The following is a 23898-nucleotide window of genomic DNA, read 5'->3' as shown; positions in this document are numbered from 1 at the left end:
TTTCTTTCTTTTTTCTCTGTGCCTGAAGTTCAGACATTTTTTTGAAGATTTCAGGCCTATTGGACATGAAGACATAGTATTAGAATAAAGATGATAAGTGTGAATATTTGTTGAACCAAACCAGGTGAAACTTGCTTGAGACACACACCATTTCAGACTAACATTATATAAAATAGGGTAGACTAGACTAATTTGTAAAATCGATTTGAAATGTTTTAACTTCCTATGGAATGGGCATTTTTGTGTCTAGACCAGGTCTTGTGAAGCCGTGTGCAAAAGTAGATCAAAATAAAATGAAAAATTAGTAATTTAGACCATTATTTGCCAATGGAACCCAATGGAAACTCCCCATAGGACTTTTGGTTACCCAAAATGCATACTGACAATAAAAGCCTTACTGTGTGGTTTCTGGACTATTTGGATTGTTTGTCAGAGGTTCTGATGGAATGACTACACTATGGAATAATTACAGAAATGTCTTTGCATTTTCTTTGTTGGTTAAATGGGTGTGGATAAGATGGATTATACATCTGCACAACAAATATTGGATAAAACGATGGATAAAAATATGAATTCCTGTGCCTATTTCAATACCCAATTTGCTGCATCTCTCTTATTGATAAGGATACACACTGCAGCTAGAAGGTAATTTGATACAATTTAATTGAGACCTAGTAAGATTAATCTGACAATGTAAAGCACTATACAGATTGTACATGAAAAAGGTTGTCATATATGGATTCCCAAGTGTCCAAGCTTTCAAATGGTGTATAACATTAGCAATATGGTGCAATTGATTTTATTGTTTATAATGGGGGAGAGGGGGGTGGGTGTGTTGTGGAGGCCACACTGTTTCATAACAAGTGTTATCCTGCAGCCTAGGTTACTTACAGATTGTGGCATTGTGCTAGTTAGTTTGTTTAACCAACCAATAAAGTTGTGTTGTGTGAATAGTGTTCACACTACATGTTAAATTGTAGCCTACCCTATAGGCACAGGCTACTTCAGATCAGGTCACTGAACGTTTCTTAAAGACATGTCAATCAACACTGATTTTGTCTCTGAGCAAGATCAGTACAGCAAAGATCAGTATAGCAAAGGCTAATGTGAATAATTAAAGAGTTAAATGTGAATAATTAAAGAGTTAAACGTTTTGCACAGCCCAGTTTAGGAGACATTTAACTCTTTAGGTTATTCACATTAGCCTTTGCTATACTGATAAGGTCTGTGTATTTGCTTCACCTTTTGCCGATCTAGACCAAGTACAGCACGTAACCTATTCATCAAATTAACTCGTTGTGTCTATATTTCTGTCTCATATCGCTAACTTTAACAACATTTAAACAAAACCACCAATGCTACGTTGCTACACTAATCTCAACATCTTTTGCGAACAGAAGTTGAAAGTTTCAACTAGCCCACCTGTGACATCTCTAGGCACCTCTCCTTGCCGTGCTCACATTCCAGCTGACCTCCTCATTAAAAACATTTTTAAACATTTTAACCTTTTTAATTATTAAATCTGCACATGAATTGAAACCATCCCATGTATTGAAATGAACCCAAAATATAGCACAGGGCTACACTCTCCCCCACTTAAATGGTTTACATGTCCCTATGAAACCTAGTTCCCATGAACATGAATGAAAACATAAACCTAAATGACACAGGAAAATGAAATAAAACTCCCTTAACCAATCTTTATGACTACACCCCTATGCACTATAGTCAACGGCTGATCTTTAGGCTTCCCTGCCTCATCATAAGTTAGTCTGATAACAGGCTTAATAGACCTCTTCTCACGTCTAGGGGAAGTTCTCTGAGGTTGGGCTTCCTCAGTCACTCTCACGGGAGAATGTCTTTCAGGCTCTGCACTACCTGTTGATTCAGCAGGCGTTTCTACATCATCGGCCGCATCGATCTCACCATCACTAGAGTCTACAATGGCTCCTGACATCATATCACATACCTTCTCTTCATCATGATCAGACACACTGTCTTGCTCATCAGCAGTGTTCTGTACTTCACTCTCATGATCTCTTTCAGAGACAGGATCTTCAAGATATTCAGGTTCTGACCTCCATCTGAACATTGGCTCTGACTATGAATATCAGCCTCTAGATTCCTCATTCAGCAGATAACCTGCATTGCCTTGAAACCTCTTAGCATGTGATTGATGTGTCACTGACTTTCTCTGACTCCTAGTCAAAGGCCTTGTGGTTTGTTCTTGAACATCTGACTTCTCAGAAATTCTCACCAAACTTCCAATTGGCAAAATGTTGTCTCTGAATAGTTCTCAGCTTCCCCATCCCACTCTCAGGTTTCACCATGTAGACAGGCAAATCAGGGAGCTTTTCCACCATCACGTAGGGTAAAGAGTTCCACCTACTCTGCAATTTATGTTTCCCCTTCAACCCCAAGTTCAAGAGTACTCGATCACCCTTGGCTAATACTTGGTTGCGTAGGACTCGCTCATAGTTCTTCTTGTTCCTCAAATGAACTTCTTGTTCCTCAAATGAACTTGAGTTGCAGACTTGGTAGCTAACTCGTAAGCACTCTTCAAGTCTCTCTTGAGATCTTCCACATAACGTGAATGACTGACTGGTTCTTGACCATCAGTACCTAAGCATACATCGATCGGCAATCTGGCCTCTCTGCCAAACATAATGTAGTAGGGTGAATACCCTGTGGCATCATTCTTGGTACTGTTGTATGCGTGTACTAACTGACTCACATGACGACTCCATTGGCGCTTGTGAGTATCTCTCAAGGTTCCCAGCATAGATAACAGTGTTCTGTTAAAGCGCTCTGGTTGTGGGTCGCCCTGGGGATGATGGGGTGTCGTCCGTGACTTACGGATTCCCAAGGTCCTCAGTAATTCCTGGCTCAACCGACTCTCGAAGTGACGGCCTTGGTCCGAATGAATTCGAGCTGGAAGACCATAGTGAACGAAGAATTTCTCGACCAATACCTTGGCGACAGTGACTGCTCGTTGATCCTTAGTTGGGTATGCTTGCGCATAGCGACTGAAATGATCGGTCACCACGAGAATGTTGGCAACTCCACTTGAGTCTGGCTCTAGAGAGAGAAAATCGATATATACAAGCTCCATGGGTCCTGTGGAAGTAATCTGCTGTAATGGAGCGGCTCGTGGACATGGACTCTTCCACGTGACACACTTCCCACAGTTGCCTATGTATGTCTCAACAACCTGACTCATCTTCGGCCAATAGAACCTTGCTCTTATCAGTTCTAGAGTTCTCTCTACTCCCAAGTGTCCCATATCATGATGCAAAGCTCGGCACACCCGCATTCTGAATTCTTTGGGTAGCAGCAACTGGCGGTGTTCTTTACCAGAAGCTTTGGTTGTCACTCGGTAGAGTAATCCATCTTTTATTCTCAGTTTTGTACCCTCATGCTTCAGAAATGACACATCTGTATCAGCAGTGTTAGAAGGCCAGTGGCCTGTTTTCAAGGCCTCTCTTGCTACTTTGAGGACAGGGTCTTTGAGCTGAGCTCTTTGCAAGTCGTCATGGGTGAACTGTTCTAGTTGCTCAACATTCAGGGGAGTTGCAAAAGAATAGAACTCAGGAATGCCTTCTGTAGGAACTCCTAGTCTTTCAGCCACACACACATCTTGTGCACGCACTTGACTGCAAAGTGTTTTCACATCACCCTGACACAGTTTCTTCCAGGGCTTTGCGTCAACATCAGACCAGTTGCGTGAGAGTAAATCAGCGTCAATGTTCACCTTTCCAGGCCGATATTTGACTTCGAAGTCATAAGTAGCTAGTGAGGCAAGCCATCTGGGAAACTCATCACAACTGGTCACAGTTGTCAGCACATATGTGAGCGGGTTATTGTCAGTCATTACCGTGAATTTCACACCATATAGGTAATCGTGGAATTTGTCTACCACGGCCCACTTGAGTGCTAGAAACTCAAGCTGGTGGATGTGATACTTTCGCTCCGCAGCAGTCAATTCTCTGCTGGCGAATGCGACAGGACGGAGACCTTCAGGATGAACCTGGTTTAAGACTGCTCCCAAACCTTTCAGACTTGCGTCGATGTGCAGCACATAACGCTTGTTAGGATCTGCAAACGCTAACACAGGCGCGTTGGTAAGGCGTCTGACGATCTCACGGAAAGCTTTTGTGCATGCATCAGTCCATCGTGAGCCAAAAGTTTCAGCCTCCTTGTAGTACTGTTGATCTTTCGCGACAGTAGGTTTTTTCCCTTTGGTTAGGTCTGTCAAGGGCTTAACAATGGAGGAGTAGTTTGTCACAAATCTGCGGTAATAACCACAGAAGCCGAGGAATGACCTCAGTGACTTTAGGTCAGTAGGCTGTGGCCACTGGGTTACAGCTTCAACCTTAGCTGGATCTGTTGCAATCCCATCAGCAGAGACGATATGGCCAACATACTGAACTCTGGGCTGACAGAACTGGCATTTGTCCAAATACTTGTCTTGTCTTTGTCTTCCGCCATTGTGATTTGGTAGTAACCGCTACGAAGGTCTAAGACAGAGAACCATCGACTTCCTGCTAAACAATCCAATGCGTCATCGATGCGTGGTGTGGAGTATTGGTCAGGTATCGTCTTACTATTCAGAGTCCTATAGTCGATGCACATATGCACGTTTCCATTCTTCTTTCGTGCTACCACGATAGGCGAAGCATATGGACTCCTAGACTCCTGTATCACTCCAGCGTCGAACAGCTCTTGGAGATGCTTACACACGTCCTCCATGTCCGCAGGTGCCAGGCGTCTGGATCTTTCACGAAAAGGACAGATCAGTTAGACAAATGTTGTGCTCAACACCTTTGGCTAAGCCAACTTCCCATTCACGGAGTGAGAACACATTGCGACGATGACAGTTCTCTCCTAAGTCTGTCTTTCCATTCATTGGGGATAGGAGAATCTCCAAAGTCTATCAAATTTGGATCCAGTTCTTCAGTGTTCTGACTTTTCACTATAGGACTGGCCAAATCAGCTGAATGAACTGTACCTGGGGGAGTGCCTCGAGGTATAGTAATCTCTTTCTTGGTTTCGTTCTGAATCAACAGAGAGAAGCAGTCGGGGTCAATGGCAGAAGCGGGAGCAACTACAGGCTGGAACATCACACTGTGAGGTAATGGCACAGTTTCACTCGTCTCCACCACGATTATGCCTTTAGGTGCAGGCTGGCTGAGGTCCAGTTGACATGGTACACAGCGACTCTCTTGAGGGGTAAGTCTCAAGTCGTCAGGGCCCATGAACTTCACTAAACCCACAGAATCTTCAGTGTTCATGTCATTGGCTTTAGGCAGCACCAGTTCTCTCCTCTGTCCAGTGTTGCCGACTTTCAGGGCACGGGCTAAAGCCTCACTCTTTGGGTGACCACACAGGTCAGCGAGTCTGTGGAACAAGTTAGCGTTTGGGCCTAGGATCACTGGGACCTGATCTGGTGTGTTAGGCCCAGGGCAAATCAATGCCAACACTGACAGTGTCTGACTTTCTAGTTAGCTCCTTTGGAAACTGCATGTCAACTACAATGTATCCTGAGTAGGGATAACTTGTATCACTTAACCCCAAATGGCTAAGCCAGACACTGGTTGTATGGGTATATCGGACAAGTGCTTCTCATAGAATTTCTGGAAAATGATGGTTACTTGGGACCCACTATCCAGTATGGCTGTACAGGGGTTACCGTTCACTCTCACTTGCACTGTAGAAGGTGGAAACAGTTGGTGGTCTCACTGTTTGGATTGCCATCGTTCGACATCTTGCCTTTAGCTTTGTTAAGCGACGATATGAGTCTCTTAATGACTCTTCTCATTTTCAGCAGATGAGCACTGGGTGGCGATATGGGCCATCTTCTCCACATCTGTAACAGAAGTGCTCACCACCTCCAGGACTTTGTGTTTGCCTAGAACCTTGACTTTGGCTTTTAGTTCCGACAGGGGCTACTGTAGCCGAAGGCTCAGTTGCATTCCCTCCTTTGGACTTCAACTTTCTGCCTAATCTTCTAACTTTCTTTCGTAAAGCAGCAGCTTCTGACTTGTCATAGCCTGAGTGACTTGGACTTGGCATAGATGCATGAGCACTGACTCCTTCATTTGCTGAACTCTTACTCATCTCAAACACTTGAGTTTTCAAAGCTTTAAAATCAGCCTTTAGCACTTCTATGCTCACATCATCGTCGACTGAGTCATTACAAGCAGCAACATTCCGAATACGTGCATTGACCTTCCTTCGTGTTTGCTGGTATTCTTCTTCTGCTCTGATCTCAGACAGTAAGTCAAGAAAGTTGGGGGGTTTACTGCATCTCTCTTTCAAGCTTAGCTGTCGCAGCGTCAAGTCTGAGTCAATTGCACCACGAAGCAGCTGTTCAACATGCACTTTGTCTTTATCACTAGCTGAGACCCCTCCTTTCTTCACCACTTTGGCCAGAAAAGGTTCAATTCGGCAAACATAGTCTGACAGCTTCTCACCAGACTTCTGCTGTATGAGCCGGAAAGAAAAGTACAGGTCTTCAGCAGACTCAGCGGAACCAAACGCACTGTTCAACGCATCAAGAAACTCCTGTGCTGTGGCTCCTTGCTTACTGAGGCGCAGTGACTTGACGATTTCGAGAGCAGGGCCTCTCAAGCACTCCAGAATTCGTCGCCTCTTATCTTGTTCAGTGAATTCACTCTCTTGAACCATTAATGTTGCCTGTTCTAGCCAATATTCTAGAGATTCCTCCCCAGCCGGGGTGGGAGTGATTCCTGAGAAGATCCGCAGTCAGCGGTATCCATGGCTCTCAGCTTGACTTTTGGTAGTACGGCTGACCACATCGACCATGGCGCGCAAGACTGACTCATCAGTGGAAGACAAGCTTTGAATATCGGCAAGGGTCTTTCCTTCTGACATTAGAAAACGTTGCAACTTGGCTGAAAAATCCTCAGCAGGAGCTTGAGGAGTGGGTTGCTGGGCATGGGTTATGATCTTCCAAACAGCGCCATCATTGGGTCGGACTTCAGGAGGAACTACTCTTGGATCAATGACTTCTTTGCATTCACAGAGAACTAGTACGCCATCGCCATCACTGTAGGGCTTGGTTCCCCTTACTCTCACTCGACCCCAGCATCGGACTGTGTGTAGCTCTTCTTCAATTTTGGCCACTTCGAGATCTTTCCCCACCCCCACCACTAGTATGGCGTGAGTAACATCAATAGTTTCAGTGCCACACCACTCAATAAGCTCTGCCTGCAACTTACTATCAGCCATGACTGAAAATAAAAAAAAATCTAAATTTCAATAAAATGTTCAAAAATACACTAGGACAAATAAAATACTTCAGAAAATTCTCATAACCATCCCAGCGGTGCCTCCATTTTATGTAGCACCCCCTTGCCTAAATTACTGGCAAGACACCTAGAAACATGTGAAACACTCAAATATGGGGCGCCCTGAGTTCTTATCAGTTTTGGTGATAAAACAGCAGTAGTTTTGATTGGTTGGTTATGAGTTACCTTGTGAATATTCTGTAAATACACCCTTTTAATCTTTTTAACCCTGTAAGACTATCACAATGAAATAATGAATTACCAAAAAATTTTCTTTTTAATATTTACTATAAAAAATTATTGTTAAATGAAATTACATGTATTAATAAATTAAATATCCTTGTTGTCTTTGTTTTAAATAAACCAAAATACACACTCAAAAGAGTGGGCACAAAGCTTAAATTAAACTCACTATGCTCTTATAGCAATGTACACTCACAATGAATGCGTCTTAGCACAAAAACCTAAAATTCAAAGTTCTCCTTTAAACTTCCAAAGTTACCCATTAAAGTTGAAAATGTAAACCCACTTCAGTGTCCCTTCATGTCACTGTAAATGCAATAGCAAACATTCAGTTCAAATGCAAAGTCACCAAAGTCACTAGTAAATATCCAAAGCTATGCCGGCTTTAAATCTAAACTAAATGACCCAGAAAAGTACCCCGTTGCAGGCCTGAACGTCGCTTGGGTGCGTTGGGGCCTGGAAATTAAACACTGGCCGCTTCACTCGATGAGCAACATAAAAAGAAACTGACTCTGTACCTGATCGCTGCAGAGAAGTGAAGAGTAGAGTGTTCACGTGCTCACTGCGTGATCACGCAGCTGAAGCGTGGACCTGTCGTGGCTCGTCCCTCAGCACTCGCCTCCTGCATAGACTCCCGCAGCACCGAATCTCCTGGTCCCGACCGTGTCGTTGATCTCGGCCGTCTTGTCCAAACGAAACCCCAACTTCTCCGGCGATCAGGATGATTCTAACACAGTTCCCAGGTAGCCCACCAACGCTGTAACCAACCCTCTTCACTGTCTTGGAACCGAGCGTGGTCTCGCGCTTGTCGCGTGCAGTATTCACGACGGTCTAACTTTAAACTTCTCAAATAAAACAAAGGAAAAGTGTCCCGAAGCACATCACTAAAGTCCGCTGCTTCATTAAGTGTCCTAGCCGAACACTTGGCTTCCATAGCCTGGAAAAGTTTTGGTTTTGCATATGCTAACAGGGAGAAACAATCGGGTAGACTGTCTTCTTCATCCTCCAACGAACTGAACACTTTCTCGCTCTCCTTCCGATTGCGCAACAGTTCATGGGTCATTATCCTCGACCAATCAGGAATTAGTAAAATAATTCGGCAAACTTTACAAACAGAAATGAAATACAAAATTGTAGAAAACAAAAGCATTAGTCATAGGAATTTTACTAGAGCTTGTAAATTGCATTAAAAACATTTTTAAACATTTTAACCTTTTTAATTATTAAATCTGCACATGAATTTAAACCATCCCATGTATTGAAATGAACCCAAAATATAGCACCCTACATAAATTTATCCAATTATATGACAACTCAGTCATCTTTACGTCACCCAACGTCACATCTCCGCATTGCTAGCCTACTGGTTGGTAGCTCATGATAACAAATGTAGGCCTGTCTGCATGCCGTTGTAGGCAAGAAAGAGACATAATCAGTCTTGACTGTCATGAAAGAGCAGCCTTAACATTAGTTTGAGTTCACATATTCAGCAAAGAATAGTTATTTGTTGGGTGATTATTTTCTTTTCTTTTTTTAATGTTTTTTTTTTTTTTTTTGGTATATTGACTCAGCCAGTTAGATAGCAAGCAAAGTCTACTTCCAGACAAGTGACACATTTTTAAGTTTTCCTTTAATTTCTTTTCCTGCTATTAAGAAACACAATTTTGTCTGTTAAAACCATCTTTAAATGATAAAAAAGTGAAAATCATTTTGAGTTAGTATATTCGTATAATGTCATTTGCCACCGCTGTAAAGTGCTGGAAAAGCTTGAAAATTGACCTTGAAAGTGCTTGAATTTGATCTTGGAATAGGTGTACGAACCCTGTGACTGGCATTGCACTTGGTATAATGAGAAGAACCCCATCTCTACTTGATTTGCATGCTAACTTTGAGTAAATACCCAACAAATAGACAGTTTATCTATATCAAATCACATAAAATATCAACACAAACACACACACACACACACACACAGTTACTTAAAGCACATCCATAATTGCATAAATTGAACTGAATAGAAATGTGATTATAACTACATCAGTCTAGCAGTTTGCATTGCCTTTTAAACTATGTTCAAATCCATGCAACCAATTGAACCAATTGTATTTCATATATGTAAAGTACTAAATCTACCTTTTGTTTCTTGGTCTCATCAGATCCCAAAACTACAAGGCCAAATACTTCACATGGGTGACACTGAAACGGTCACGGTGTATGGGGCACAAAAAACACTATTGAAATGCACTTTGGTTGACACAACTGATTTAATTTAACTACACATATGGGAATCACAGATAGCACTAATCACTCTGCACAATACATACACTTTCACTGATTTGTCAACACGCAAACACAATGCACAAACAAATTTAACACTGACAACCACATCAACCATTACAGAAACACATACGATTGCAAACATGCCACCACACATTATCCCAGCAACCACACAGACAATAGAAGACAAAATAACCGGCATACACATACAAGTAAAAACATATTGCCCACACTGCAACACAACACAGACTGATTTACATACAACAGACACCGCTGCCAATCATGTCACTTTCTCTTTCCTTCATAATCTTACATAAGAAAATAGTAGTAGTCTTTAATCAATTAACCACCTTCCTAACATCAAATGGGTATTTTGATTACTTTCAGTCTGGTTTTCGGGCAAATCACAGCACTGAAACAGCTCTCATTAAAGTTTCCAATGACATACGCCTCAACACAGATTCAGGTAAAACATCAGTCCTAGTGCTACTGGACCTTAGTGCAGCATTTGACACTGTTGATCACAATATTTTACTACACAGACTAGAACACTGGGTTGGATTTACAGGCATAGTTATCAGCTGGCTAAAATCATATCTACAAGAAAGGAGCTTCTTTGTTGCCATCGGAAACTGTACCTCAACACCAACGTCCTTGACCTGTGGTGTTCCCCAGGGGTCGATCTTGGGGCCACTATTATTCAACCTCTATATGCTCCCACTTGGACAAATCATTCAAAATAATTTGATTTCATATCATAGCTATGCAGATGACACACAAATTTACTTAGCTCTATCACCAAACAACTATGGTCCTCTTGAATCTATGTGTCAGTGTATAGAACAAATCAACACCTGGATGTCTCAAAATTTTCTTCAGCTGAACAAAGAAAAAACTGAAGTAATTATATTTGGTAAAAATGAGGAAAGACTTAGGGTTGCCACTCTCCTTGACACAAAAGGGTTGAAGGCAAAGGATACTGTTAAAAATCTTGGTGTATTAATTGACAGTGATCTAAATTTCAACAGCCACATGAAAGCGATAACTAAATCAGCTTTTTACCACCTCAAAAATATTGTCAAACTCAGAGGGCTGATGTCAAAACATGACTTAGAAAAACTCATTCATGCATTTATCTCCAGCAGGGTTGCAATGGACTGTTCACAGGCCTTCCTAAAAAGACTATTAAACAGCTTCAGGTGATACAAAATGCAGCAGCTAGGACTCTAACAAAAACTAAAAGAACTGACCACATTACTCCAATTCTTAAGTCCTTGCACTGGCTTCCAGTAAGTCACAGAATTGACTTTAAAGCACTATTGCTTGTTTATAAATCAGTAAATGGAGCAGGACCTAAATACTTGTCAGACATGCTTCAGCAGTACACACCTTCTCGTCCTCTCAGGTCCCAGGTGAAAAACCTGCTAGTAAAACCTACAGTTAGAGCTAAACATGGTGAAGCAGCTTTTAGCTGCTATGCGGCTCAGCTGTGGAACCAACTTTCGGATGACATTAAAAAGGCCCCAACTGTAGCCAGTTTTAAATCTAGACTTAAGACCAAACTGTTCTCAGACGCTTTCTGCTAACTGTGCCGAGTTACAAATTCTGAATCTGCCTCGATAATTATTCTACTTTGTCTTTTATTACTTTTTTTACTACTTTTGCCTTTGTTTTTGCTTACTAATTATTCTTTATTTTTAAATGATTTTACCTTGTGTTTTATGTTTTCTTTTTATTATGATCTTTACCTTTTAACTATTCTTTGACTATATTGCCCTTCTATGCTTTTATTTGTTATTATCGTTTGGTTTTGTTTATGTAAAGCACATTGAATGACCTCTGTGTATGAAATGTGCTATATAAATAAACTTGACTTGACTTGACTTGAAAATACACCGGCAACATCATCATCAACAACAATACACTTACCATCACCGACACGGCCACACACAAGATTTAGAAGAGCACCTCTTAGACCTCACCAAAATCACTATCACTTACAACGCAGACAAACACATAACACATTTGGAACCAACAGATCCCTTCAAATTATTGTCCATAGCCTCTTAAATACATCATTACATACATGCATACATATTTTTTGATATTCCTTTTGATTTTTTTTTTAATTTACATTTAAGTTTTTTATTTCCATTTTATGTTTAAGATATTGGTTTGTTGAAATAAACACATATTATACATATTATACATACAGTGTTGTGTTCATTACTTACAATATTTTGTTTTTCTTTTCATTGCAATAAGTACGCATCAAGTCAAGTCATATTAAACTTCTTTTTACATGAACAATCTATACTTGATTATTTTTAATATAAAGCATCAATATGAAAAGAGAGGGCACAATATGCTACAACATGAGAGTTGCATTGGCTGTCCAACTTTCAATGTTGGCCATCCGTTCAAACTTTAGTGTTCAACTGACAATACATTTCTCACATGGAGACCTTAAAAATGATAAACAAGCAGATTATAATTTCCCCTTTGGCAAAGTTAGACTTCAGGTATTATCCTGTGGTCCAAGAGAGGCCCAGGACTGAGTTAAGCTCTCTGCAGGGTGGTGAGAACAGACCAAATGGTAGCTGAAACCAGAGACTTTCTAGTTCACAGTAGGCCTATATATAAACAGTACTGTTGATTACAAAGGCTTTTCTCAACATGAGACATTTAGGTATTCAACATTCTAGCATTACATCAAATAGATTATTTTAACTTAACTGTCAAATATATAATGTTGCAGCCATTGTATTCATTAAAATATTCTAAATGTGTAGGCTTACATATTACACAATATATTCCATGATATTTATAACATACTGTCACTTTTGACTTTAACTTTAAAATTGCAAGTGAAAAGTCCCCTCTCATTATGTGCGACATGGTTTATGCAATGCAAAGTCACGCAAAGGGACGCAGAAATACACCTCGTGCACATTTCTTGGTTTGGCTGATTGTCCCACGAATGAGTTGGAAGATTGTAGTGTGTGGTAAGTTTGTGAACAGTCCTTATATTTGTCATGTTTATTATTATAATGTATAAGTTCTAAAACACAATTGTATAATTCGAACTTTTACTGAGTTGGTCATTTTATGCTGAAGTAGTCTAATTGAAGTTTGTTTGTAATTGTTTTTCACAGGTGCTGCCACCATTGAATGTAGTGTGCAGTTTCTTTTGAATGTTGTTCTTTTGACATCATTCTATAGAGTCCAAAAGTTCAATAATAAACAGTTTTTAAAGTAGGCTTAATGACAAGAGTGTTTTTGTTCTTGTTAGTTTACATCTAGGTTTGCAATAGGCTCCCACCTAATCAACATACTATATAGAACATTGGTTTGATATATTTTTCTGTGATCTTTATATCGACAAATTGAACTGAAAATATTAAGTTCATGGTGGATACTGAATAGAATAAATTGTAGAAGTCCAGAAAAGTAGAACAATAGGACTTCTTTCTTTCAGCAATAGACTCTTGGACGCAATAAATCTGAACTGAAATTTGTTTAGCCTACTAATTTTATTATGACCGCCGCTAGCGAAGCTACCGAACCACCAGGACACATGAAAGCTACCGAACCACCGGGACACATGAAATTTGGTGGGTATGTAGCCCCACTAGACTTTTACGGAAAAATTTTGTTTCGTCCCCGGGGTCCACTCCCCCCCCGTGCTGGGCCCCCCGAACCGCAAAAAAAGCAGTTTTTCCTAAATAACTACCTGAAGCGTGGCACCGAGGATGAAGAATCTTTTATGGTATGTTGGTCTCAAGGGCCCACATCAATCTGGCCCATAATCACTCATTTGTGATTTGCACCCCCCCGGTAAAAAATGAAAATGCAATATTATTCTGCTTTAATCGCCCCTATCTTCAGTTAAGATGTTCAGAACTGCACCAAATTTTATTTGTATTGTAGAATTTCATCCATGGGGGGGGTCTTAAAAAAAATAGATTATGTGTACATTTAGTGACTGTACACTCATTGGCCTGTAGATGGCGGTGCACACATATACACATGCACACACACACAGGCACCCACATACTATCGGTATTAGAACGGCCGATACATAATTACAAATTCAGTAGGATTAAAAGAAAGCCAAAATATATATTCATCATCATCATCATGGCTGCATTTCCAGTATTGGCGATAAGTAGTCGTTTGTCCACTAGATGGCGCATCGTTGCAGTGAGACGTAATTTTGTTGGAAGTTAAACGTGGGTTGGAATAACAATGGACGCTTCCTACAAGGACTAAAGTTTACCGCAGAGAACGTCTAATAAGGATAGGATGATGTTCACATGAAATGTAATTCCCATTTCTTCTTGAAGCCGAAATAAATCTGAGGATGTTTATCGGACATGCTTGTTTTTTACTGCAGGTACGTTAATCTTATAATATCAATAAGGACCTATAATGTTACCGTTAGCGTTGGTTGAGTGATGGAGGCCAGTTTGATTGATTGCATTTGTAGAAAACTATAAATGCGGTTATACCAAGCAAATTGATAGCAGCACTGTAATTGTATCTTTCGACTGTCATTTGTTGCATGTGCTACAAAAATCATTCTGTGCAATGGAAGATTTACCAACGTTACACCGGTCTGATACAGTTTTGCCTATACATGCGTGAGACTGAGACGCCTGTTTATTTTGTTTTAAGTGCGTGCAGGGTGTGAGAGGGGAATCGATGTGCTTTGATTCCAGCTTGGTAGTTGTAGTCTGTGAAATTAAAAAGCACGTGTGTGTGAAGTATCCAAACAATGACACCTTCATTTCATTATGGCTGCTTTAGCAACACACCATAAGCTACTGTGTAGTGGGTCCCATTTAGAAGTGGCTACTTCATTCGCGCTTTCCTTGACTCATGGAGCTGCGTGAATTTTATTACAACTTTTCGCCACGATATGGCAGTTTAAGTCCGCTTGATACTGTAAGGCGTAAGCCATTGGTTTCCAAAGGAGATTTTATTTGTGTCGCCAGCATAGCCTATTGACAATATATGTTGTAAATAGGCCTACCTTATAAGCCTACCTGTAGCTTAGGGAAGCTAACAGCTTTCTATTAGGATCTAGTGTGGTAGTTACAGTTTTGTCATAACTCCCTGATGCATTTTTGCATTTAGAATAGCCAGAGCGTGAACAATATCGGGTGCCTATGGACTAGGCTTGGTGAACCCAGCCTAATCTGCCCGCTATTTATTTTTTGATTTCTTAAAAGATTGAGGTTGGTCTGGTGAAAGCCAGACTAGCCATGGACCTCAGTTACACAATGCAAGGGAACATGAATCAGCCTATATTTGCACGATCAATAACGGACAACAGCTCTTCAACTTTGGCCCGTTAAAATGTGTATGAACAGTCTAGCGACGCATTTCATCAAGGCCCATTTGGACATGTCAGTTATTTGCACCACTAGATGTAAAACAGCATTTCGTTTCAGACTACTGTTACTTAATTTGTGCATTGACAATAAAGTATTACATGAACTAAAGATGACTAAAATCTTATGTAGAAGAAGAAACATTCACAAAAAATCCATCCATCCAAAAATGACCTTTGTTTTTGATAGCTGAAAACGGCATGGAACTGACAGAGATGTTTTTGTTTCTAAATAAATAAATAAATAAATAAATAAATAAATAACATTATGCTGATACCTTTTGCTTTTCCCAAATACAATGTGTAAGTGACCTTTCATCAATCCACTTGCAATGGATGAACTGTGATGAACTGCCCTACTTGTGATTGTTTAGAGATGTTAAAGGTTTTATAACTTCTTCTTCTTTGGCTCTTCTACAATCTATTCACCTTTTCAGCACCAGTAGACTACTCTCTGTGCAGCCGCACACACACACTCAGGCATGCCAAACAAGCATACACAAAAGTTTCAAGAGTGGGGGATGGAGACAAATTGAAGTGTGATTTATTTTCGCGGAACGGATGTACAGGACTGAGCGGCTATCATATTTTGTATCGCTATGCGGTACATCTAGTTGTGTTTGTTTTTGTTATTGGATTGATCTAATTTTCTGTAGCAATCTTATATTGAAACTTTTGCTGCAAATAGTGAATGATTTGATGTGATAGTTGACTTTCAAAGGGCTAGCTTACAACCTCTAAGTTCTTACATTTAATATTTAATTAATTCTGATATTCAGAATGTTTTATTTCAGAGTAAGTGACAAAGTATTGTTGAATGTTGAAGTCATAGGCGGAGTTTGCGACCTGTAAGAAAAGGCTTCTAGGCATATTTGTTAAAGAAGAACGTGTCTGTGAAGAGTGTCCATTGAGAACATGCAGATTGAGATGGGCATGATTTAGATCTAGCCTAGTGATTCAAAATGAACAATAGTGTTTGAGTGTTTGCAGATTCGGATTCTTTGGTTTGCATGGATGGATTTTACTTTATGAGATTATGCCATATTAGTGATGGTCAAAGAATTTAAAAGAATGTACGCAGAATCATCTAACTGGTTTGAAACTTTACTTTTTCCATTACTCAGCGTTTGGATTTGTTTGAAAAGTTCTTGTTTTTTTTTTGAGTCCATGTTTCAAAATGTTTTCATAATCTTTCCCGTTAAAGGAGAATTCCGGTGTGATATTGACCTAAAGTGTATTGAAACATGATACCGAGTGTGAACGTATGTCTCATAGCCCATCTCGACTTGTCCCCTGCACTCCAAAATCTGGCGCTAGTTAGCCGATGCTACCAACAACTTTTTCAGTAGTGGTGCTTCGGCATCGGGCTAGCCATGCAAATAAATCACTGTTTTACACCCATTTACGAGGCTCAATGTATCTCCACACTTCATTAGTAGACTTCCTAGGGCCCTGACATTTAAAACGAGACATTGAGAACTTTGAAAAAGCACTGGTAGTTTACTTACAAGACGATTTATACAGACAGTATCTTCACGAAGTTTAACGTTTGCAGCCATCTTGAATTTAGTCACGATAAGTCGAGCAACGAGTAAGAATGAACAGCTATGATAAGGGATCAGATTCCAAAAATAATTCAGTGGAAATGCATGGATTCCAGTTGCTGCTACTGGAAGAAACTGGAATCCATGCATTTCCACTGAATTATTTTTGGAATCTGATCCCTTATCATACCTGTTCATTCTTACTCGTTGCTCGACTTATCGTGACTAAAGATGGCTGCAAACGTTAAACTTCGTGAAGATACTGTCTGTATAAATCGTCTTGTAAGTAAACTACCAGTGCTTTTTCAAAGTTCTCAATGTCTCGTTTTAAATGTCAGGGCCCTAGGAAGTCTACCAATGAAGTGTGGAGATACATTGAGCCTCGTAAATGGGTGTAAAACAGTGATTTATTTGCATGGCTAGCCCGATGCCGAAGCACCACTATTGAAAAAGATGTTGGTAGCATCGGCTAACTAGCGCCAGATTTTGGAGTGCAGGGGACAAGCCGAGATGGGCTATGAGACATACGTTCACATTCGGTATCATGTTTTGATACACTTTAGGTCAATATCACACCGGAATTCTCCTTTAATTTCAATAGCTATATTAACATTAGTTCATCAAGGTTTTAAACTCCATCTTAATTATTTTGTTTCTACGAGTAGGCCTATGGTTTTGGTAGGCTAATATTACATTTATTCATTTGGCAGAAGTGTTTATGTAAAGGCTACAATACATGCTACATCCGTCAGTCTCCGTCAGTGGCACAACTCTTTGAGATTCCTTAGGCAGGATCAGGATCACGGCGTGCTCCGTATGTAACTACCTAAACTTCCAAACTTATCTATCTTAAATCTCCTTGTTACCATCTACTTTCTACGGATTTACTGGCTACCGATTATATCTCGTGAACAAACTGTTGCATAAACTGTTGTCGCTCGAGGCTTTGGATTATCGGACTCTATAACCTTTATCGCCAAACTTTTCTGTCAAACGTTAACGTGAAACGTTAAGCCAGCATCAAGGGCTGCAAATAATACCGGGCCAAGGAAACGCTATCTGGAAGAAAAAAGCATCAAATTCCTTCTTATGTCTCTCAAAACTAGTGACTCAATATAAAAGTGAGATTTTCTCAGATTACTTACCCGCTACCTGTGTTCGAGTTATCAAGGAACTGCACGATATCGCTGTTGCTAGCCAACTAGCAAACAAACGTTTAAAAGAAAGTTGACACCGACGAGCCCTCGCCGCGACACGATGCCTCCCCTCAGATGTGCACCAGGCTGCGACTCATGCGTCCTTCTCAGCGAAAAGATAGTGGAACTCGAAGCCAGAATAGCGACCCTCCATCAGATTGAGAAGGATGAACAATTCCTCGATACCATTCTCTCCGTAAGTAACGTTACCTCTCTTACACACACTAATGCCAGATGCCCTGATTTCACTCTGTCCTCCAATACTTTAACCATGCCATGCACTAATGCAACTTCTGTCCCTGTGCTCCACTCCACACCAGCCTGAGCCATGGCGTAGAAGCAAGCATCACAAGCACGGCAGACGGTCCGGATGGCACTCAGGCCCAGCCCAACCTATACGACTGGAAAATCGCTACGCCATTCTGACCGAGGATGAGGAGCCCCTCCTGCCCCGAGACAACCATCCTGGTCCTTCCTCAAAGTCGGCGCCCCCCCGACCCCCTCCTCCCCGGACCTCATCAACCTCCACCCTGGTCATCGGCAGTTCCATGGTTAGAGACCTCTGCATTCCCCCATCATGTAGCGGTCCCTCCAAGGTCTACTGCTTCCCTGGTGCCAAGGTCCTTGACATCCAGCAGAAACTCCCGAGCATCCTGGCCTGCCACACCAAGGTCAACAACATCATCGTACACGTAGGCACAAACGACATCAGAGATAAGCAGTCAGTAGCACTGCAGGAAAACTACAAAACTTTCATCACCACCCTGATGGGCACAGAAAAACGCTTCGTCATCTCTGGGCCTCTCCCTACCTACAGAAAAGGTGCTGAGAGATGGTCCAGACTGTTCGATCTCCACACCTGGCTCAAACGCTACTGCGCTTCCCTAAACATCCCCTATGTCAACAACTGGGGCTTGTTCTGGGAGAGGCCCAGTATGCTGAAGCGTGATGGTCTCCACCCAAACCAACATGGAGCCAGGCTACTCTCTGACAACATAGCGTCCACACTGAGGCATTGACATTCTGTAGAAAATATTACAGATTCACGCCCCCCAGGTATTGATTCGAATGGCATTATACATGTGGATGGGTCTGAGAATGTTTTCTGCAGGGTAACATACAATACTACTACCATAGATCAAGCTGCTTCATGCAATAGCATGACTTATGCTTATAGTTCTATTCCAACGTTGATTTCTACCCAACGTATAGTAAAAAGAAAAGACAAATTTAAAACTAGAAACCTAACAAATATTCTTTCCATACCTCAGCATATTCCTCAAAAGCCAGAGGCATTTTCAGCTAACATGGGTTTACTAAATATAGGTGCACTTACTACCAAAATCTTTGCAATCAATGATTTTATTAGTAAAAAAAAAATGGATTTTCTGTTTCTTGTTGAAACCTTGCTGACTTCAGACAGCGAAGCTGTTCTTGTTGAAACTTGTCCCCCAAAATATAATTTCTTCCACTCAATTAGACAAGGCAAACGAGGTGGTGGAATTGCCTCCATTCTCTCAAACAAATATAGTTGCACTAGAGTCAACTTTGGCGAATTCGCTTCCTTTGAGTATATTGCCCTCACTCTGAAGGCTGACCCAGCTGTACTTCTATTAACCTTATACCGCCCTCCTAAACTATAGACTGGCTTTCTCGACCAGTTTTCGGAACTTATGTCGCTCATCATCACTAGCTATGATCGGATAATTGTAAATGGCGACTTTAATATTCATGTCATAAGACAACTGATGCTAAAGCCAGTAAGTTCCTTAATGTGTTGGACAGTTTAGAGCTAAAGCAGCATGTTACAGGACCCACCCACAACCTTGGCAACACCCTCGATCTAGTCATTTCTAGAGGGATAGAAGTCACAGACTTATCAGTAAATGATATAAATATGTCTGATCATTATTGTGTATCTTTTAATGTAGTACTACATACTCCAAAAATTCATCCCGAAATTGCAATCAAATCGCGACTCTTGGACATTAGAGCAGAACAGCAGTTCATAGCTCTTATAGACTCCATAAATTTAGATATTTTACATCATCCCATTGATCAAATGGTAGAGGCTCTCAATCATGAATTAGGCGCTCTGCTTGACAGAGTGGCACCCTTAAAGACTAAAAAAAGGCCCTGTAGCAAACTGACACCTTGGATGAACGAAAATATCCATGATCTAAAAAGATCATGTAGAAAAGCTGAGAGAACATGTTGAAAAACTAAGTTACAGTTTCACCGTGCCATTCTAAAAGAAAAAATAGCAAATTATAATAGAGCTATTCGGAATGAGAGAAGGAACCACTTCTCTAAGGTAATTGCTGAAAACAGTGGAAACTCTAGGGTGTTGTTCTCTACCATTGATGGGCTATTGCATCAAACACCTTTTGATACACTCAGTCAGGCATCCTCTCTAAGATGCGAAGAATTTGCAGACTTCTTCAAAAACAAAGTAAGTAATAAATACCTCATTAGAAACAGGTATATTTCCAACTGCTTTTAAAACCGCTGTTGTGAAACCTTTACTTAAAAAGTCAAATCTTGACCATACCAATCTGAGCAACTACAGGCCTATATCAAATCTACCGTTCCTGAGCAAAGTACTTGAAAAAGTTGTTTGTAATCAGTTAAATACCTTCCTCACCGAAAACAGTATCCTTGAAAAATTCCAATCAGGTTTTAGATCAAATCACAGCACAGAAACGGCTCTAGTAAAAATAGTCAATGATCTCAGACTGGCTACGGACTCAAACAAAGTCTCAATCCTTATTCTTCTGGATTTGAGTGCGGCATTTGACACCATTGATCATAGCATCCTAATTCACCGTCTTGCGAAGTGGGTGGGTCTCTCTGATAATGCTCTAAACTGGTTTCAAACCTACATTACTGGCAGAGATTTTTATATTAGTCTAGGAGATCATGTATCTGAAAAACATGACTTGCCTTTTGGTGTGGCCCAGGGGAGCTGCCTTGGTCCCCTGCTATTTTCCCTATATATGCTTCCATTGGGAAACGTCATAAGTCAGCATAATGTAAACTTCCACAGCTACGCAGATGATACCCAATTGTATATTTCTGTGGAGCCAACTAACCCAGATGGCCTTTGCTCCCTCACTGCATGCCTAACCTCCATTAATCAGTGGATGAGCAAAAAAATGTTGAAACTAAATGATGACAAAACAGAGGTACTTTTGGTTGGACCAAAACTAAAGTGAGATACTGTTCTTAGTAATCTGGGGAACTTTGCGCACCAGGTCAAACCAAAAGTAACAAGCCTCGGTGTCATCTTAGATGCAGAGTTAAGTTTTAAGCCCCATATCAGTAAAGTTACTCAGACAGCCTATTTCCACTTGAGAAACATTGCCAAAGTGCGGCCCTTTTTAACTCAACAAGATGCAGAAAAACTAATTCACGCCTTTATCACTAGCAGGTTAGACTACTGCAATGCACTTTTTACTGGTCTTCCCAAAAAACATCTAAAGAAATTGGCACTCATACAGAACTCTGCGGCTAGACTTTTGACTAAGACTAAGAAGAGAGAACACATCACCCCTGTGTTGGCTGAACTGCACTGGCTCCCTATTTCCTATAGAATTGATTTTAAGGTTATGTTAATTACTTACAAAGCTCTGAATGGCATAGCACCTTCATATATCTCTGAGCTTTTAATATCTTCTCAACCACAAAGGAAACTTAGATCATCCAATTCTAATCTTTTAATCGTACCCAAAGTGCTCCACAAACAAAGTGGAGAAGCTGCTTTTATCCATTATGCCCCCAAACTATGGAACACCCTGCCTCTGTACATCAAGCAGGCGAGTTCAGTCAATATTTTTAAAAAAGATATGAAAACATACCTGTACAGGAAAGCTTTTAGTTAACTCCTCTTATTCTGTAGACTACTTTTTCAGATTATTCTACATCTGCTGCTATTGGAGGGCGCAGCCAGCCAGAAGCAGATGGGCTCCCCCTATTAAGTCAGGTTCTGCTCAAGGTTTCTTCCTGGAATATGGGAGTTTTTCCTTGCCACAGTTGCCATATGGCGTGCTTGTGGGGGGTAAGAGGGTTAAGGCTGCCTGTCTTATGACATGTCATTTTCTATATTTTTGATATGTTACTGAGTGGATCATAAACGGCCCCTAGCAATGAAGAAAAGTGATTGATAATGACTGACTGACTATTATTGTGTTACATGCTTCAAATGTAAAGCACTTTGAGCTGCATTCTGTGTATGAAAGGTGCTATACAAATAAAGCTTATTATTATTATTATTATTATTATTATTATTATTATTATTATTACAGCAATAGAGTAGCCTAACGTGTAGTGTAGGCCTAAACTATTGACATTTAAGTATTTTAATATAGGCTATATAACAACATTATTAGTTTTCTTAAGTCTCTTTGTTGTTTAATTTTGGGAATGGTTGCTGTGTTAGACTTGAATGTACATTCCTGAAAGATGAATTATACAGCTGACATTTGAAAAACGTTTAGTTCTAAGATCTAGGCCTAAATTCTTAAGGGAGAATTCTCCCATCTGCGTAAGGGTGCATACAGTGGGCAGTGCTTCGACTTGGCCAGCTTCACTCGCGGTCCGCGCGTGGGATCACGCGGTATCACGTGACTTTAATTTGTATTTTTCCAGTGAGACGCTGCAACAACCCAAACAACCGGTAGATGGCTCAAGTGAGCAGGGTGTCTCGTAAAAAGAAATGGAGCCTGGAAAACCCTACACAGACTTCACTACAGACTTTAGCAGACTGGTTTAGAAATAATGTAATAGCCAGAAATATGCCTGCCCTGCCCTAATAAATGAATCCCGTTTGCAGCCGTAGAGACGCCGGACAAATTAAACATTCTGGTTTTCTCCGAGTGCAACGATGATAGACAGACATCATTTGGACAAAATATAGAGTATTAACCTCCGTTGCTCAGCCAAATGCCTTCCTGTTACGTCCTGTTATCACGGAGTTACAGGCGATAAACGATTTTTGATGGTCACAAGTTTACTTCATTAGGGACTGTTCGTTATTTATTTAAGGGGCTAGCGGAGGAGTTTTGGGAGCATTAGTCCAAAAAGACGTGACCCTCCCTCGCCAGCAATACATTTTTCTATGACCCTCCAAAGTGATTATGAAAAAATCACTGTCAACTTTTTCCGGGTTTATCGCCTACTGTATTTTAACGTTTTCACATATTTGGCCATAAGCCGTTTATCATAGGCTATCACGAAACCAAACTACAAAGGCGAACACTTTCAGGGGGAATTAATTGGGCATGAATCATGCTGAACGCTATTTCGCTACCTTAGAATAATAAGGTTCTATCTGCGTTTTGAGTAGGTACAACCGGGACGATTGAAACAGGGACGAATGAAACATTCCGGTTTTCGAAATTCCAAATGCCTTCCTGTTACGTCCTGGTATCACGGAGTTACGAGCGATAAACGATTTTTGATGGTCACAAGTTTACTTCATTAGCGGTTTATTTTTTTGGATTATTAAAGAGTGTTTTTCATTTAAAGGTTTGACTTCGTGCTTATTCAGTAGAGCATTTAGTGCTCTCCCCAATCCCAGACGTTCACATTGCATGTTTGTTTGTAATGGATGCAACCGCGAGATAGGCTATGCGTTTGACAATGAGTTGTTAACAGAACCAAGACATATAGCCCAGCAGCAATCTAGGGACTGATCGTTATTTATTGAAGGGGCCACCGGAGGAATTTTGAGTGCTTCAGTTGGAAGTTGCATGACCCTCTCTTGCCTGCTAGAAATTGTTCAATGACCCTCCGACAGAATTGTTAAAAAAGACATGACCCTCCCCTGCCAATTGTCTTCCGCCCGCGCCACAGCCACACACTTTGTGATAACGTCCTTAAATCAATCTTTCCCGTGAGCTTGCATGCTACCAGTCAATGTGTCAATTTTCAAA

General features: G+C 40.7%; 1 protein-coding gene and 1 long non-coding RNA gene across 2 annotated transcripts in view; one reads left to right on the top strand and one right to left on the bottom strand.

Annotated features, from left to right (window-relative positions):
- Positions 1 to 23898, bottom strand: part of LOC121697882 (deleted in malignant brain tumors 1 protein-like) — a 136930-nt gene that overhangs the window by 85908 nt on the left and 27124 nt on the right.
- On the top strand, positions 5644 to 14895 carry LOC121697007. Its single transcript, XR_006026374.1, has 3 exons — positions 5644 to 5725; positions 14035 to 14040; positions 14885 to 14895. It is a non-coding gene; the product is annotated as an uncharacterized LOC121697007 (long non-coding RNA).

Source organism: Alosa sapidissima, chromosome 22 (genome assembly GCF_018492685.1).
Source record: "Alosa sapidissima isolate fAloSap1 chromosome 22, fAloSap1.pri, whole genome shotgun sequence".
Classification (NCBI taxonomy): Eukaryota; Metazoa; Chordata; class Actinopteri; order Clupeiformes; family Clupeidae; genus Alosa; species Alosa sapidissima.
Note: the sequence above shows the minus strand (reverse complement) of the source record. Positions and strands in the feature narration are given on the sequence as shown.